General features: G+C 40.5%; 1 pseudogene; it reads right to left on the bottom strand.

Moving 5' to 3' along the window:
• Positions 1–2,706: 2,706 nt before the first annotated feature.
• LOC140516206 (small ribosomal subunit protein eS24 pseudogene) lies at positions 2,707–3,221 on the bottom strand (annotated as a pseudogene).
• Between the last annotated feature and the right edge of the window lie 14,082 nt (positions 3,222–17,303).

The raw sequence follows: 17,303 nt of genomic DNA, 5'->3' as shown, positions 1-17,303 counted from the left end.
TTGAGAGTAGCAGAGCCCCCACTCCCATACCCAAATACACCTCTAACCTGGATCCATCCCTGTCCCCATAGCCACAACCATAGTTCAGAAAAGCACCCCTACCAAAAAGTGGGGTGCTCACCACCACCACCAAGGCTTTCCCCTTACCACTGAAGAGTGGCATGAGCTGAGCCTCCTCCCCCAAACTACTAGCTCCAATTCCAGTCCAGTCTCTGGAGCCATCATCCAGGGAAGTAACCCCTGTGGAGAAGAGCCCAGGCAACCCCATCAACTGTCAACTAACTGTCACCCAGAGGCAGGTGCTACAGCCCCTACCCCCTCACCAGCCACAACTGAAGACCCAGAAAAGAAAGTTCTAACCACCAAAAATCCTTGACATTATCAAATGACTCAGTCTAAGAAAGGGATATGCTTTTTAATCAGTGGAAATGATATTGAGAAAATACATGACCACCTGTTTGCTATTGTCCCCTAAGGACCATTGGGCCCTTTCTTTTGATTCACAGTTGAAATCCCCTTTTTGTGCTTTTAATCTCCTCTAGAATGTTAGTTCTTTGAGAAAAGAGACTACCTTGCTTTTCTATTAGTACCATCAGAGCTTAGCACAGTATATTTCATCTAGTGAGTGTTATGTGTTTTCATTCATTCCTTCATTTTAATCCAGCCAATTAACCAGTCTCTAAATCCATCTAATTGCATTACCTCACAGTCTACATGTATCCATCTTTTCCACAGAAACAATATAAGAAACTTGATGAAATGCTTTGCTAATGTTCACACAGCATTCACTTGACCTACTAGTTTAGTTACTCTGTCAAAGGAAATAAGGTTAGTCTAGCATGACCTCTTTTTTTTAATAGAACCATTCTGGCTTTTTGTAATCACTGCTTCCTTATTTTAAATTTTCATTAACCATCTCTTTATTTATCTACTCTATTATTTCTCCAGGAATTGAAATCAGGATCATTGACCTATAGATGAAAGACTATTCCCTTCTCCTTTATTTAAAAAACATGGTACAGCATTTGCCCTTTGCTAGTCCTACGATGCCTTTCTTATCCTCTGTGATCTTAGAGATATCACTACCAGTGGCAAATCCATCACCCATGCCATGTCTTTCAAAGCCCAAGGATGGAACTTCATCTTGGCCTGATGACTCAAACTCTTCAAAGGCAACCAGGCGTTCACTTACTATTGCCTTCCTTCATTATCTTAGGTATCTATCCCCCATTAATCATTTTTGTTCTTTGTCTTCTAGTGCAAAGGTCATTCTCCTTGATCTTGGAAACAAAAAAAAGAAGACCTAAGCAGCTCTACCTCCTCTCTCTCTCTTATCAAATAGCATCATCTCTTCCTTCCCAAGTGATCGGCCTGACCTTTTCTGTTTCTCTTCTTTCCTCCATTATGGCTCCCCTCACCAGTTTCAAGTCCTTCTTAGACTTAATAGTCTTGGCATTGCTTTTAAAGGGCCATTCCACACTCTTCATCCTCTGTCACCTCACCCTGGTCCCATCTTTTATGTCTTTTAAAATCACAATTAGATTAGTGTCCAAATGATCATAGACATAGCCAGCCCTGCCTACTAGTTGGGGAACCAAATGGAGTAAAGGATTTGGGAATTTTAGTGGACTGCAAACATAATACAAATCAATAGTGTGCTAGGTACCCCAAAAGGGAATGTAATCTTAGGCCAGAATCAGAGAGGCATGGGATCCATAACAAGGTAAGTAATGGTCCTGATGCTTTCTGACTTTTTTAGATCTTATCTGGAGTAATGTGTAGAATTCTAGGTGCCACAGTTTGGCAAGCACATTGCTAAACTGAAGAGACTCAAGAGGAGGGCATCTGGGGTGGGGAAAGGCCTTAAGTTGAAGGAATTGGTCCCCTAGAAATGAGGGGACCAAGGCTGGCCACAATGGATGTCTTCATATAGTTAAAAGGTTGTGATGTGGATTAGAGATTAGAATTATCCTGCTTAGCTTCAAGGAGCAGAGCTAGGAACAATGGGTAGAAGTAGTAGAGGGGCAACTGAGGCTCAAATAGAACTAACAATTAGAACTACCTAAAAACTGAATGGGCTACTTGGAGAAGTAATGAGCTACTCATCCACAGAAGCATTCTATCCAAGGCTAGATGACCGATTGTTGGTGATCACAGAATTTTTAGAACTGGATGAGGTCTTTGAAATAATCTAGTTCAATCTTACTTTATAGATGAGGAAAAAAGAGGCTTTGCAAGAGATAGTGACCCTAAGGTCACAGGGCTAGAAAAGGAAAGAGTTTGACTCCAAGTCTAGTGGGCCTTCAGTTTCATACAACCAGCATCTGTCAAGTACCTGCTATGTTCCAAGCCCTGTGTTAGAAACTGGGGATTCAAAGGAAACAATTATAATTTAATATAAAGGAAGAGAATACACATGTATGTAAATGCCTGCTATGGGTCAAACATTATTTTAAGTATTTTTCCCCAAATTTTATCTAATTTGATCCTCTCAACAACCCTAGGAGGTAGGTGTAATCATGATCCCCAGTTTACAGTTGAGGAAACTGAGGCAGACAGAGGTGAAGTGACTTGCCCAGGGTCATATAGCTAGTAAGTATCTGAGGGTGGATTTGAACTTGTCTTCCTGACTCCAGGTCCGCTTCTCTATCAACTACTGCCTCAAATGGGAGGCTATAACATGTACATAGAAAAGCAAATAGAAGATTTTTTTTGAAGTTTTTACAGTTTATTTATGCTCTGATGAAAAATTATCTTCACAGATAAACAACATCCATAGTGCCTTTTATTCCTTCTTTTTGCCAGCACCGCCATTTGCCTTTGCAGTACCCCTGACTTTCTTCATTCTGTTCTTACGTTCCTTTCGCTGCTTTCTTGATGTCTTTTTCTTCTCATACAGGTCATGCCTTGCAAGTCTCTGCTTTGGTTCATTTTTCTTTGCATAGTCAAGGGAATCATAAATCATTCCAAAGCCTGTTGTTTTGCCACCACCAAAATGGGTTCTGAATCCAAAGACAAAAATGACATCTGGAGTTGTCTTGTCCATTTTTGTCAGTTTTTCTCAAATTTCAGTCTTGGGCACTGTGGCCTTTCCAGGATGAAGGACATCTATAACCATGTGTTTACGCTGAAGAAGTCTGTTTGTCATGAATTTCCTGGTTCTGATGGTTACCGTGTCATTCTCTCGTGGAACACGATTCCTGGCTAGTTTCAACATCGGAGCAGACAAGAGGTCTCCAGGAGACAGGCTGAGAGAAGAGTCGAGATCCAAGCCTAAGGATGGCGCAGATGTGAGACGGATGGCATCTAGACCCCAGGAAGAGTCACCATGGTGGCCCTAATAGAAAATTTCTACAGAACAAACACCAAGGAATTTCATGATGTTAGTAGTGCTCAAAACTGGGGGGAGGGATCAGGAAAGGCCTCTTTTGGGATGTTGCCCTTGAGCTGACCCTCAAAAAGGGCTAGGGATTCTGAGAAGCAGAGGTGAGACACTGACAGAGAAAATGATGACACACAAGAATATGGAAGTGCACACAGGCATTTATGAGGACTATGCTAGATGAATGGGAAAAGATCTGGAGAAACCGGATAATAGGTTTGGGAGGGGGTAAAGCAGACATGAAAGATGAAAACATAGAGCATAGAGATGGAAAGATGTTGATGATCCTGGGAAAGTGACTTGCCCAAAGTACCCTTGCTAATAGGTGGTAGAAACTTTATTTGAGCGAGTTCTCATAATATCATGACCACTACTCTACTATATTTCCCTGCTCGTAGGGAAGCTAGATGGTGCAGTGGATACAGCACCAGTGCAGGAGTCAGGAGGACCTGAGTTCAAATCTCACCTCAGACACTTGACACTCACCAGCTGTGTGACCTTGGGCAAGTCACTTAACCCCAATTGCCTCATCCTGGGTCATCTCCAGTCATCCTGATGAATATCTGGTCATTGGATTCAGATGGCTCTGGAGAAGAAGTGAGGCTGGTGACCTGCACAGCTCTCCCTCACTCAAAACAAAGTCAAGGGCAAGTCATGTCATCATTTCTCTGATGGCATGGTCTTTTTTGGCAACGAAAGACAAACACACTTATTTCTTAACTCAACAAATTCCACTGGCTCTTCATTGCCTTGAGAACAAAATAGGAACTTTGTTTGGTTTTCAAAGCCCTTTCTTTCCATTCTCACAATATATTCCTCCCCCATCCAGCACTCTGTGATCCAGCCTTAGTTTCCATGCTGTTCCTTACTTATATTCTCCATCTCCTACCTCCATCCCTTTGCACGCCACCCCTTGTCAAAATGCCTGCAATGTACTCTCTCCCTCTTTACTTCTGTCTCATAGGCTCCCTCTTTACCTTCAAGACACAAATCAAGTACCATCTTCTGATTTGTGTATTCGTCCTTTGTTGCCCAAGAATCAAGAACGAACATTGCGGAAGAACCACCTAGCTGCCCATCATCTTTCTGATTTAATCTTTTCCTGATTGCCTAACTATTAGTAGCCCCTTCAGATCAATTTATAGTTAATTATTTTGTGTATACTTGTATTTATTACCTCTATAATCTTTCTGCATGCATATGTACTTGCTGTCTCCCCAGTTGTCTCTTGAGAATGGGGAATATCTCTGTTTTTGTACAGTACCTGACACACAGCAGATAATTCTTGAATGCTTCTTTAACTGATATATTTTTAAGAAACTCTATCCCTTCTATTCCTCAAAGACTACATCTGCCAAGAAACCTTCCCAGACTGAGTCTGTGATATGATGGGAAGCATTGTTAGTATGCAGGTGTGAAGGCCTAGGTTCTGGTCCCAGCTACATCATTAATTTTCTGTGTGACCTTGGGCAAATCACTTCTCCAACAACCCTGGTTTCCTTAACTATGAAAGATAATGTTTGGAGTGTGTGATCTCATAGATCTGTCCAACTTTGAATAAACTGGATTAAAATGAGTTCTGATCTCAATGGTCTCTGATCTAGATCTAGTTGGCCTGGTACCTTGTGCTTGCCTCTGAGTGACAGACATATATTTATGCAGAAAGTCTGTAGCTCCTCTTCACATATTTAACTTGGCCATAGTTAGCTAAGGAAGCAGTTTGCCTTTGATCTACATCAACTGGGCTGTATTCTGAGCCAGCTCTGCCAATTGGACATCAGGGGCTAGGGAAAAAGAATGAAGCTAAGTCAGAATAGCCCATACTGACTGTTTGCAACTCAAGGCCAGAACCAAAGTCAAAGGATGAAACTCACCAGTGTCTCCAAGGACAACAGATTACTTCATAATTTGAACTGAGTGTTGAGCTGAACTGCCCAATTAGCCTTGGATTTTAGAGTCTGGAGGCCTGGGTTTGAATGCTGGTTCTACCAAGTACTACCTATGTGCTCCACTGGCCATGTCATTTCCCTATTCTGTTTCATTATTTGTAAAGTTGGTGAGGGGGTGAACTCTTCCTATTAATCGATCAATCAGAATTTATTAAGAGCCTACTTCAATATCTATGCCAAGCAGTCAGGATACAGAGATTTGCCCTCAAGGAGCTAATGTTCTATCAGATAACTTTGAAGGTCCCTTTCAGCTTTCAATAATTTGAACATGAGGTCCCTGGCATTGCACCAGGCAGCTTGTGGGTGTTTCAAACTGTTTATTTTCTATAAAATGAGGATAGAAATTCGTGACCTGCTGAGTCCAGAGGACTGCTGTGAAGAGCCATGGAAATAGGATTATCTAGATAGACAGACAGACAGACAGACAGACAGACAGACAGACAGACAGATAGATAGATAGATAGATAGATAGATAGATAGATAGATAGATAGATAGATAGATAGATAGAGTTCCCATTAAACCAGAAGATAGAGCAAGGTACAGTATTTGAGCAGTTTTTGCTTTGGAGATAGCTCTTGTCTAGGGTTCTCCCAACCCATTTGCCCTAGTGAATGAGATTATCTAATGCCTCCTGAAGGTACCTAGTAGAGCTGCGTCCATGTTCTCAATGGGAAATCTCATGTCCAACCCATGTTATTTAAGAAATCTAAGCAGAGGGGGCAGAGCCAAGATGGCGGAGTAGAAAGATGCACATATGCCACCTCCGAACCCACTGCCGATAAAATACCTGTAACAAAAAGAACCACGGGCGAATTCTGGGGCAGCAGAAGCCATAGAACAGAGCAGACGAGATTTCTGCTCTAGAGAGCCTGAAAAATTCTCGCAAAAGGTCCCTCACACCCCAGACCCAGAGCAGAGCCCAACCCTGCCTCGGCGGCGCAGCGCTGAAAGGAGCAGATCTGACCAGGCTTCAGGGATGGAATCTCCAGCAGCTGCATGGGTCCCTCCACCCACAGGTGACAAGGGTCGGTGAGAGGGTCTCTTTGGCGGGTCAAGAGGGGAGTGGGGTGCCCCCATAACTCAGGCCCCCTCAGGAGGCAGCAGCGGAGGCAGGAGCAGACCAGGGCTCCCCAAGCAGGCAGGAACTAGGATCCATTGTTGAAGGTCTCTGCATAAACTCCCTGAGGGAACGGAGCCCATGAGGTGGCCCTGCCCTGACTTGAGTACCTGAACTTAATCTCACACTGAACAGCAGCCCTGCCCCTGCCCAAAGCCCTGAGGCTGGGGAGCAGCATTTGAATCTCAGACCCCAAGTGCTGGCTGGGTGGATCTGGAGGCTAGGTGGGGGTGGAGAGGACACTCAGAAGTCAAGTCACTGGCTGGGAAAATGCCCAGAAAGGAGAAAAAAAATAAGACTATAGAAGGTTACTTTCTTGGTGAACAGGCATTTCCTTCCTTCCTTTCTGATGAGGAAGAACAATGCTTACCATCAGGGAAAAACGCAGAAGTCAAGGCTTCGGTATCCCAGCCCACTCAATGGGCTCAGGCCATGGAAGAGCTCAAAAAGGATTTTGAAAATCAAGTTAGAGAGGTGAAGGAAAAACTGGGAAGAGAATTGAGTGACATGCAAGCAAAGCATGAAAAACAAGTAAACACCCTGCTAAAGGAGACCCAAAAAAATACTGAAGAAAATAACACCTTGAAAAATAGGCTAACTCAATTGGCAAAAGAGGTTCAAAAAGCCAATGAGGAGAAGAATGCTTTCAAAAGCAGAATTAGCCAAATGGAAAAGGAGATTCAAAAACTCACTGAAGAAAATAGTTCTTTCAAAATTAGAATGGAACAGATGGAGGCTCATGACTTTATGAGAAACCAAGAAATCACAAAACAAAACCAAAAGAATGAAAAGATGGAAGATAATGTGAAATATCTCATTGGAAAAACAACTGACCTGGAGAATAGATCCAGGAGAGACAATTTAAAAATTATGGGACTACCTGAAAGCCATGATCAAAAAAAGAGCCTAGACATCATCTTTCATGAAATTATCAAGGAAAAATGCCCTGAGATTCTAGAACCAGAGGGCAAAATAAGTATTCAAGGAATCCACAGATCACCACCTGAAAGAGATCCAAAAAGAGAAACTCCTAGGAATATTGTGGCCAAATTCCAGAGTTCCCTGGTCAAGGAGAAAATATTGCAAGCAGCTAGAAAGAAACAATTCAAGTATTGTGGAAATACAATCAGGATAACACAAGATCCAGCAGCTTCTACATGAAGGGATTGAAGGAGATGGAATAGGGTATTCCAGAAGTCAAAGGAACTAGGACTAAAACCAAGAATCACCTACCCAGCACAACTGAGTATAATACTTCAGGGGCAAAAATGGTCTTTCAATGAAATAGAGGACTTTCAAGCATTATTGATGAAAAGACCAGAGCTGAAAAGAAAATTTGACTTTCAAACACAAGAATGAAGAGAAGCATGAAAAAGTAAATAGCAAAGAGAAGTCATAAGGGACTTTACTAAAGTTGAACTGTTTACATTCCTACATGGAAAGACAGTATTTGTAACTCTTGAAACTATTCAGTATCTGGGTACTGGGTGGGATTACACACATACAGGTGCACACGCACATGCACACACACGTAGAGACAGAGTGCACAGAGTGAATTGAAGAGCATGGGATCATATCTTAAAAAAAATGAAATTAAGCAGTGAGAGAGAAATATATTGGGAGGAGAAAGGGAGAAATGGAATGGGGCAAATTATTTCTCATAAAAGAGGCAAGCAAAAGACTTATTAGTGGAGGGATAAAGAGGAAAGGTGAGAGAAAAACATGAAGTTTACTCTCATCACATTCCACTAAAGGAAGGAATAAAATGCACCCTCATTTTGGTATGAAAACCTATCTTACAATACAGGAAAGTGGGGGAGAAGGGGATAAGCAGGGTGGGGGGCAGGATGGAAAGGAGAGCATGGGGAGGAGGGGGCAATTTGAGGTCAACACTCATGGGGAGGGACAGGATCAAAAGAGAGAACAGAAGTAAAGGGGGACAGGATAGGATGGAGGGAAATATAATTAGTTCTTACCCAACACTACTATTATGGAAGTCATTTGCAAAACTACACAGATTTGGCCTTTATTGAATTGCTTGCCCTCCAAAGGGAAGGGGTGGGGAGGGAGGGAGGAAGAAAAGTTGGAACTCAAAGTTTTAGGAACAACTGTCGAGTACTGTTCTTGCCACTAGGAAATAGAAAATAAAGGTAAAGGGGTATAGGATCGAGACAAGGGCAGAGAGGGATGATAGAAGAGAGGGCAGATTGGCAGACAGGGGCCATTAGAACACTCGGGGTTTTGGGGTGGGGGGAGGGGACAAAAGGGGAGAAAATTTGGAACCCAAAATTTTGTGAAAATGAATGTTAAAAGTTAAATAAATAAATAAAAATATATAAAAAAAGAAATTTTCAAAATAAAAAAAAAAGAAATATAAGCAGACTGAAAGTGTTCAGAAAATTGATGGAGTGGGAGTCAGGAAAACTGTTCTATTTTGATTAGCTGTGTGAGCTTTGCAAAGTCACTCCCTGTCTCTGAGCTTTAGTTTTTTCATGAGTAAAATGAGTAGGGTAGAAAAAGTGTCTAAGTTATTCACATTGAGCCTGGGTAAAGTGTCCACTTGAGCCAATGTATCTAGTCAGCCCTTGACCATGTTTCACATCCCATATAGCCCATCCACCCTGGGAAATTTTCCATCTTCCCAGCTGTTCCTATATGGGTTCTTCCAGACATGACCTTTTATTTTCTTTGTTTTACCATCCCTTCCAGCTTAAACATTCTATTCTCTGAGATCCTTTCTAGCTCTAACTTTATCCTTCCTTACCCCTTTTCTTCGATAATATTATGAGACTATTAGGGGAATACAAGTCTCTCAAGCTAGATGAAAATGCGTGGACTAGATGATTGAATAGTTAGGTGGATTAGAAACTTACTGAATGCCTGAACCTAAAGGATAATTATTAATGGCTTGATGACAATGTGGAAAATCTTTAGTTAAAAACTCCGGGGATTTGCATGTGGCCCCGTTTTATTTATTTTTTAACATGTTTAATGATGACTTGGACAAAGGTATAGATAGTGTGGTTATCAAATTGGATTTTTTAAAAATTTGTGTTGTTTGGAATTTAAACGCACAGTATTTCCGTATACACAGCAGAGCACAAAAAGAGAAGTCTATATAAAAACATGAACTTCCAGTTCTTTCTGTTTGCTTAAAAAAACGTGATAAATTCTACATATTATTTTCAAAACTACTCTGCTTGTCTGTTCTTCCTTCTGAATTTCCTTCTTTGTTTTGTGTATTTAAAAACACATTTCAGTGGCTGCTTAAAAAACTATAACCACTTACACAGTCCTAGTTTAGGTACAGGTATGTCTAAGATGGCTACTGAGGTACCTTCCAATACTGGGTTTCTTTTTTTTTGGCTTTAATTAAATTTCTTTTTTTTTTTTCCATCTCAGAATCCTCTCCCTCCTCTCCTTTTTCTCTAACCACAGAGAGGGTAAGAAAAAAAAGACTCATTCCAAATCCATGTAGTTATGCATAATAAATTCTTGCATTATCCATATTCAAGAAAGAAAGTAAGAAAAGAACGAAGGAAGGAAGAAGAAAGAAGGAAATGAAAGGAGAGGAAGGGAAGGGAAAGGAAGAGAAAGGAAAAGGGAAAGGAAGGGACAAGGGAAGGGAAGGGAAGGGGAAAGGGAAGAAAGAGAGGGAGGCAGGCAGGAAGGAAAAGAAAGTAAGGAAGGAGTGGAAAGAAAGAAAAGAAGGGAAAGGAAGGAAGTAAGTATGCTTCAGTCTTCACTTTGATTCCATCAGCTCTCTGAAGTTGGATAATGAGTCCTTTAAAACTTTGGTGGCTTATTATGTTGATCAGAAATCCTGTTTTTCAAAGTTTTTACCTTCACAAAGTTGTTGCTATTGTATATATTGTTCTCCTAATTCTATTTGCTTCACTTTGCAGCAACTCATTCAAGTCTTTTCAGGTTTTTCTGGAACTATTCTCTTCATCTGTACAGTAGTATTCCATCCCATTCATCTACTGTAACTTGTTCAACTGTTCCCCAATTGATGGGCATCCCTCAGTTTCTACTCACTGCCACCACAAAAAAACTGATGCACACACATACACATACACACATATACATACATGCATGCACATATATACATACATATACACATATGTAGATAGATATACATACATGTATATTTTTAGCAGATGGGTCATTTTCTTCTTTATCTCCTTGGGGTGTATACCTAGTTATTGGTATCACTGTACCTCAGTGTTTTATTTGAGTATGAATTCTTCCATATCCATATATCTGACAGGTAAATTTCTTCTAATTTGCTTATGATGTCACTCTGTATCTGAATGATATATCCATTCTGAGCTTATCTTGGCATATGGTGTAAGATGGTGGTCTATACCTAGTTTCTGTCAGATTATTTTCCAATTTTCCTCACAGTTTTTTTTTGTCAAATAGTAATTCTTGCCCAAATACCTGAGATCTATGCTTATTTGCTTTTTGAATGTTGTATATTTCATCACTTCCACTGATCACTCTACTTCTTTTTTTAAAAAATTTAATATCAGTTCTTTACCTGGAGATAGATAGTAGGTTTCATCATTAGTCCTTTGGGATTGTCTTGGATCATTATATTGCTGAGAATAGCTAAGTCATTAACAGTTCATTGTACAATATTACTGTTACTGTGTATGACATTCTTCTGTTTCTATTACCTTCACTTTGCATCAGTTCATGTAAGTCCTTCCAGATTTTTCTGAAACCATCCTACTTGTCATTTCTTATAGCACAATAATATTCCATCACAATCATATGTTGCTTGTTTAGCCATTCTTCAATTGATGGATATTCCTGCTATTTTTGATTCTTAGCCACTACACGCACAAAAAAAGCCAGTATAAATATTTTTGTACAAATAAGTCTTTTTACTTTTTTTAAATGTCTTTGGGATATAGACCTGGAAGTGGTATTACTGGATCAAAGGGTATGCAGTTTTATAGTCCTTTAGACATATTCCAAATTGCGATACAGAATGATTAGACCTGTTCACAGCTCTACCAAGAGTACATTAGAGTCCCAGTTTTCCCACACCCCCTCCAACATCCATCATGTTCCTTTTCTTGTCATATTAGCCGACCCAATAGGTGTAGGGTAGTGCCTCAGAGTTGTTTTAATTTACACTTCTCTAATCAATAATGATTTATGCATTTTTTCACATGACTGTAGAGAGCTTTGATTTCTTTGTCTGGATACAGGACTTTTAAATATATATATATATATATATATACATATATATATATATATATATATATATATATATATATATATATATATATATATATATATATATATATATATATATATATATATGTATATATATATATATATATATGTATGTATGTGTGTGTATAAAATTAATTTTTAGTTTTCAGCATTCAATTCCATAGGATTTTGAGTTTTACATTTTCTTCCCCTCCCTCTTGTCCCCCACCCACCAAAATGGCATGCATTCTGATATAGGCTCTACTTATATATTCATATTAAAAATATTTTCACATTAGTCATGATGTAAAAAAGAATTAGAACTAATGGAAGAAACTGTGATAAAAAAGAAACAAAACAAAACAACAAAAGCTTTTCTTTTGCTTTATGCTTTTCTTATATGCTTTTTTCTTATGCTTTTCTCTCTTCTTTCTCCCTTTCCCTACTCACTAAAGTTTTGCTTTCAACCACCACCTCCCTCAATCTACCCTCCCTTCTATGAGCCCCATACCTTTTCTTTCTCTCTACCCTTACTACTTCTTCCCTCCCTTCTATCCACCCCATCCTTTTTCTTTCCCCTTTCCCCTCCTACTGCCTATAGGACAAGTTAGATTTCTATGCCTAACTGATTATGTTATTACCTCTTTGAGCCAAATCTGATAAGGGTAAGGTTCAAATAATGCTCATCTCCCTCCCTTCTTTCCCTCTAATGTAATAGGTTTTTCAAAATCCTTTTTGAGCTCTTCCATGGCCTGAGCCCATGGAATATTTATTTTGGATGTGTGGGATACAGAAGCCTTGACTTCTATGTCTTTCCCTGATGGTAAGCATTGTTCTTCCTCATCAGAAAGGATGGGAGAAGGTATCTGTTCACCAAGAAAGTAGCCTTCTATGGTCTTATATTTTTTCCCTTTTCTCGGCATTTTCCCAGCCAGTGACTTGACTTCTGAGTTTCCTCTCCACACCCACCTTGCCTCCAGTTCTGCCCAGCTAGTGCTTGGGGGCTGAGATTCAAATGCTGCTTCCCAGCCTCAGGGCTTTGGGCAGGGGTGGGGCTGCTATTCAGTGTGAGATTAAGTTCAGGTGCTCAGGTGGGGGCAGGGCTACCACACAGGGCTCAGTTCTCTCAGGGGCTTTATGTGGAGACCTTCAACAATGGATCCGAGCTCCTGCCTGCTTTGGGAGCCCCTGCCTGCTGCTGCCTCCACTGCTGCCTCCCGAGGGGGCCTGAGTCATGGGGACACCCTGCTCCCCTGTTGGCAAGCCAAAAAGACCCTCTCACTGACCTTTGGTGCCTGTGGGTGGAGGGACCTGCGTGGCTGCTGGAGATTCTGTCCTTGAAGCCTGCTCTGATCTGCTCCTCTTGGTGCCGCATGGCCAAGGCAGGGCTGGGCTTTGCTCTGGGTCCAGTGCTTGACAGACCTTTCCAGTCAGTTTTTCAGGTCTCTCTGGAACAGATATCTCCTCCACTCGGTTGTTCTGTGGCTTCTGCTGTTCCAGAATTTGTTGGGAGTTCTTCTTTACAGGTATTTTATGGGCTGTGGGTTAGGAGCTAGCATATGTGTATCTTTCTACTCTGCCATCTTGGCTCCTCTTCCCTCTATTGTAATAGGTTTTTATGCCTTTTCTTGTGATGTAATTTACTATTTTCAGCCTTCTCTTTTCCTCTTATCTTAATATAGTCCCCTTTCACCACTTAATTAGATTTTTTTTTATCATCACATCAAAGTCAACTTATATCCACATCCTCTGTCTACTGTATACCCCTTTTGAATATTGTATTAACAATACAGTTCTCAAGAGTGACAAGTGTCATCTTCCCTCATAGGGATGTAAGCAGTTTGGTCTTATTAGTAACATGTTGTTGGTTTTTTCTTTCCTGTGTACCATTTGAAGATCAAATTTTCCATTGAGCTCTGGTCTTTTCATCAGGAAGGTTTGAAAGTCTCCTATTTTGTTCAATGTCCATCTCCTCTCCTGAACAATTGCGCTCAATTTTTCTGGGTAGTTGATCCTTGATGGTAATCCAAGATCCTTTGCCTTCTGGAATATCTTATTCCATACCCTCTGATCTTTTAATGTAGAAGCTGCAAGGTCCTTCATAATCCTGACTGCGGTTCTAAGATATTTAAATTATTTCTTTCTGGCTGCTCACAATATTTTCTCTTTGACCTCATAATTTTGGAATTTGGCAACAATATGCCTTGCTATTTGCAATTTGGGATCTCTTTTAGGATTGGTGGATTCTTTCGAAGACTATTTTACCTTCTGGTTCTAGGACCTCAGGACAGTTTTCCTTGATGATTCTCTGAAAGATGCTATTCAGGCTCTTTTTGCTGTCATGGTTTTCAGGTAAACCAATAATTTTTAACTTGTCTCTCTTGGATCTATTTTCTAGGTCAGTTGTTTTACCAATGAGGTGTTTTACATTCTTTTCTATTTATTTTATTCTTTTATGTTTGACTGTTTTTTGATATCTCATAGAGTCATTTCCTTCCACTTGACCAACTCTAATTTTTAATGATTTTTTTTCTATTAGATTTTGTACCTCCTTTTCCATTTGGTCCATTTTACTTTTTAAGGAGTTCTTCTTTTCAATGAGTTTGTGTCCTTCCTTTTCCATTTGGCCAATTCTACTTTTTAAGGAGATGTTTTCTTCAGTGTACTTTTTTCCATTTGGGCAATTATATTTTTTAAGGACTTGTTTTCTACAGTCAACTTTTATCCTTCCTTTTCCAAGCTATTGAATCTCTCTTGCATACTTCTCATTTCTTTGCTCAATTTTTTTCTACCTTTCTTATTTGACTTTAAAATTCTTCCTCAGGTCTTCCAGGAAGACTTTTCGGACTTGAGACCAGTTCATATTCCCCTTTTAGGTTTAAGATGTGGATATATTGACAATGTTGTCTTTTTCTGAATTAGATCTTCTCTGTTTCCATAATAAGAATCTTTGGTCATTGTCCAATTCTGCCTTTTGCTCATGGTGTTTTTCTACTCCCTGGCTTTTAAAGTTGAGCTCCGCTGACCCAAGCTTGTTGTGCTGGGAGTCCAGGACCTGGTTACTGGCTTTGTGTGCTGGGACCTCAGGTGCTGATAGCTGGAGGTTATAGGGTTCCGACAGCTTACCTGGTGCTGAGCTGGGGCCAACAACACTGGAGCTCTCAGGGTTGGAGTGAGGAGTCTGGCCCCTGGGCGATACCTGCTCATTTGGGCTTTGCAATTGAATGTTTGGCACTGGAGGATGCCTGCCAATCCTGGAACTGTGCCTCCTTGAGTTGTGCTTCCCAGACTTATGCTGATGCTGGTGGATGTGGTGGTTTTATGAACTGGTGTCTACCAGTTCCCCTACCTGTGCTGAGGTGCTCAGAGGTCCTGGTGTTGGTGATTGCTGCTCCACCATCCTGGGGCTCAGGATCTTCTGTGGTTTGTTGAGGTGGGGCTTGCTGGGATACTTCCTATTCTGTATTACACCCCCTCCCCCAGAGCAATAGGGGCCTTTCTCATTAATCCCCCAAGCTTCTTGAGCTACAAGACTGCTGCACACCATCTTTCTGCTGGCCCAGCTGTTCCAGAGTTTTTCCTGGGACAATATTTTCTAAGCTTTCAGAGGTCAATGGGGGGGGGGGGGTGAGAGTGACTTAGTTCTTACTCCATCTTGGCTCCCAGAAGCAGAACTCTCTGATCACTCTATTTCTTACCCAGTATGGTTTGAGATCTGATACTGTTAAGCTGCCTTCCTGTTTTTTTCCCTTTGATTCTCTTGATATTCATGACCTTTTGTTCCAATGCTGAGATTCTATAATTCTAACATTAGGATCATAGATTTAGAGCTGGACAGGACCTCAGAGGTCATGGAGTCCAACCCTTTGGTTTTATAGAAGAGGAAAGTAGGGATCAGAGAGCTCCTAGGGCAAAATAGTCTAAATTCAAGAGTGATTTGTCCAAGGTTACACAGATAGCTAAAAACAGAATTGGGTTATGAACTTTGGTCATCTGATTACATCACTTTCCCAAGTGACATTCTCTGTTCTAAAGTGCCTTCCAACCTTGACATTCTATGGTCTGTGTTCTAATAGTAGTTGGATGGCACAGTGGATATAACATTGGTACTGGAGACAGGAAGTCCTAATTTAAGAGAAAGTCTTAGACACTTACTAACTGGATAATCCTGCTGGAATCACTTAACCTGTCATCCTCAGTTTTCTCAACTATAAAATGGGGATGATAATAGCACTTTCCTCCCAGGGTTGATGTGAGGGTCAAATGAGATAATACTCAAGAGGAACTTTTCAGACCTCAAAGTGCTATAATGATGATGATAATATCCCTTTCAGCATCAAATCCTGTGAACCTGTTCTCTAACATTGTATCATCTAAGATCCTTCCCAGTGATAACTTTCTACATGAACATTCTCAGTTCCCTTCCATCCTGGGAAATTCCAAGTCTTTACTAAGTACCTACCGTGTGCCCAGCCATGTGCTTGGTGAGGGTGCAGATTCAATAGAAGACCTAGTCCTTGTGCTCCAGTAGCATGCAATGTAACTGGAGAGCAAAAGCCAATGGGTGGACATGCTATAGCCAAGAACATATTGACAACCTGACAAAAGGAAGAATGGGGACACAGGAGCCTCACCTCCCAGCTCTATGCACCAATGTTCCTGGCCTTTTCATTTCTGGGACATAGCTGAGAATGTGCCAGGATACTTCAGAAAGTTATTGATAGCTGTAGTTTATTTCTCTTCTTTCCCTTTCCTAATCCCTTATACTCTACCTCAGCCCTGCAACTACACCAGGCATTAGCAGGACTGGTTGTTCTTGTTCAGTGATTCGGTCATATCCAACTATTCATGACGAATATGCATCACAATATGCCAGGCCTTTCTATCCTCCACTGTCTTCCGAAGTCTGTCTAAGTTCATCTTCATTGCTTCCATGACACTATCTATCCATCTCATCTTCTACTGTTTTTCCTTTTGCCTTCAATCTTTCTCAATTTCAGGATCTTTTCTAAAAGTGCTGTCTTCTCATTATGTGGCCAGAGTATTTAAACCTTCCTTTCAACATATTCTCAAGGCAGGTGGTAGGAGCAGTATTGAGGAAACTAAGACCTGAAGAGATCAAATGACCCTATCATAGTCACAAAAGTACTGTATTGCCAGACTTGAACCCAGGTCTTCTGTCTCTATGTTCTGCTTTCTTTCTACTATAAGGTCCTTTCTCTGAAGTCACTTAACGTCAGAAATTGGTTGTGACCTTGGAACCACAGACTGACAGAGCCAGAAGGAAGTCTTCCTCTCCTAGCTTTCATTTTTCTTTTCGTCTCCTAATAGTACATGCATATGGGGTGGGGGGAGAGATTCTGATCCTATTGGATTTGACAGTTGAAATAAATACAGTATTTCTTATTAGAAATATTTATTTTTTTCTGAACTTAAGAAATAAAACAAGCATTTCCATAATAAAGTGGGGCAGAAAAACAGGATTGCACCTGACATTCCAAATCTGTTATGCACAATTTGCTATTCCTTTCAAATGCACAACAAAGTTATCATGTAATTTTTCATCTTCTTCATTTTTGATATTAATAATTTGGTTTTCTTCTCTCTCTTTTAATAATATTAACC

Source organism: Notamacropus eugenii, chromosome X, assembly GCF_028372415.1.
Source record: "Notamacropus eugenii isolate mMacEug1 chromosome X, mMacEug1.pri_v2, whole genome shotgun sequence".
NCBI classification, from domain to species: Eukaryota; Metazoa; Chordata; class Mammalia; order Diprotodontia; family Macropodidae; genus Notamacropus; species Notamacropus eugenii.
Note: the sequence above shows the minus strand (reverse complement) of the source record. Positions and strands in the feature narration are given on the sequence as shown.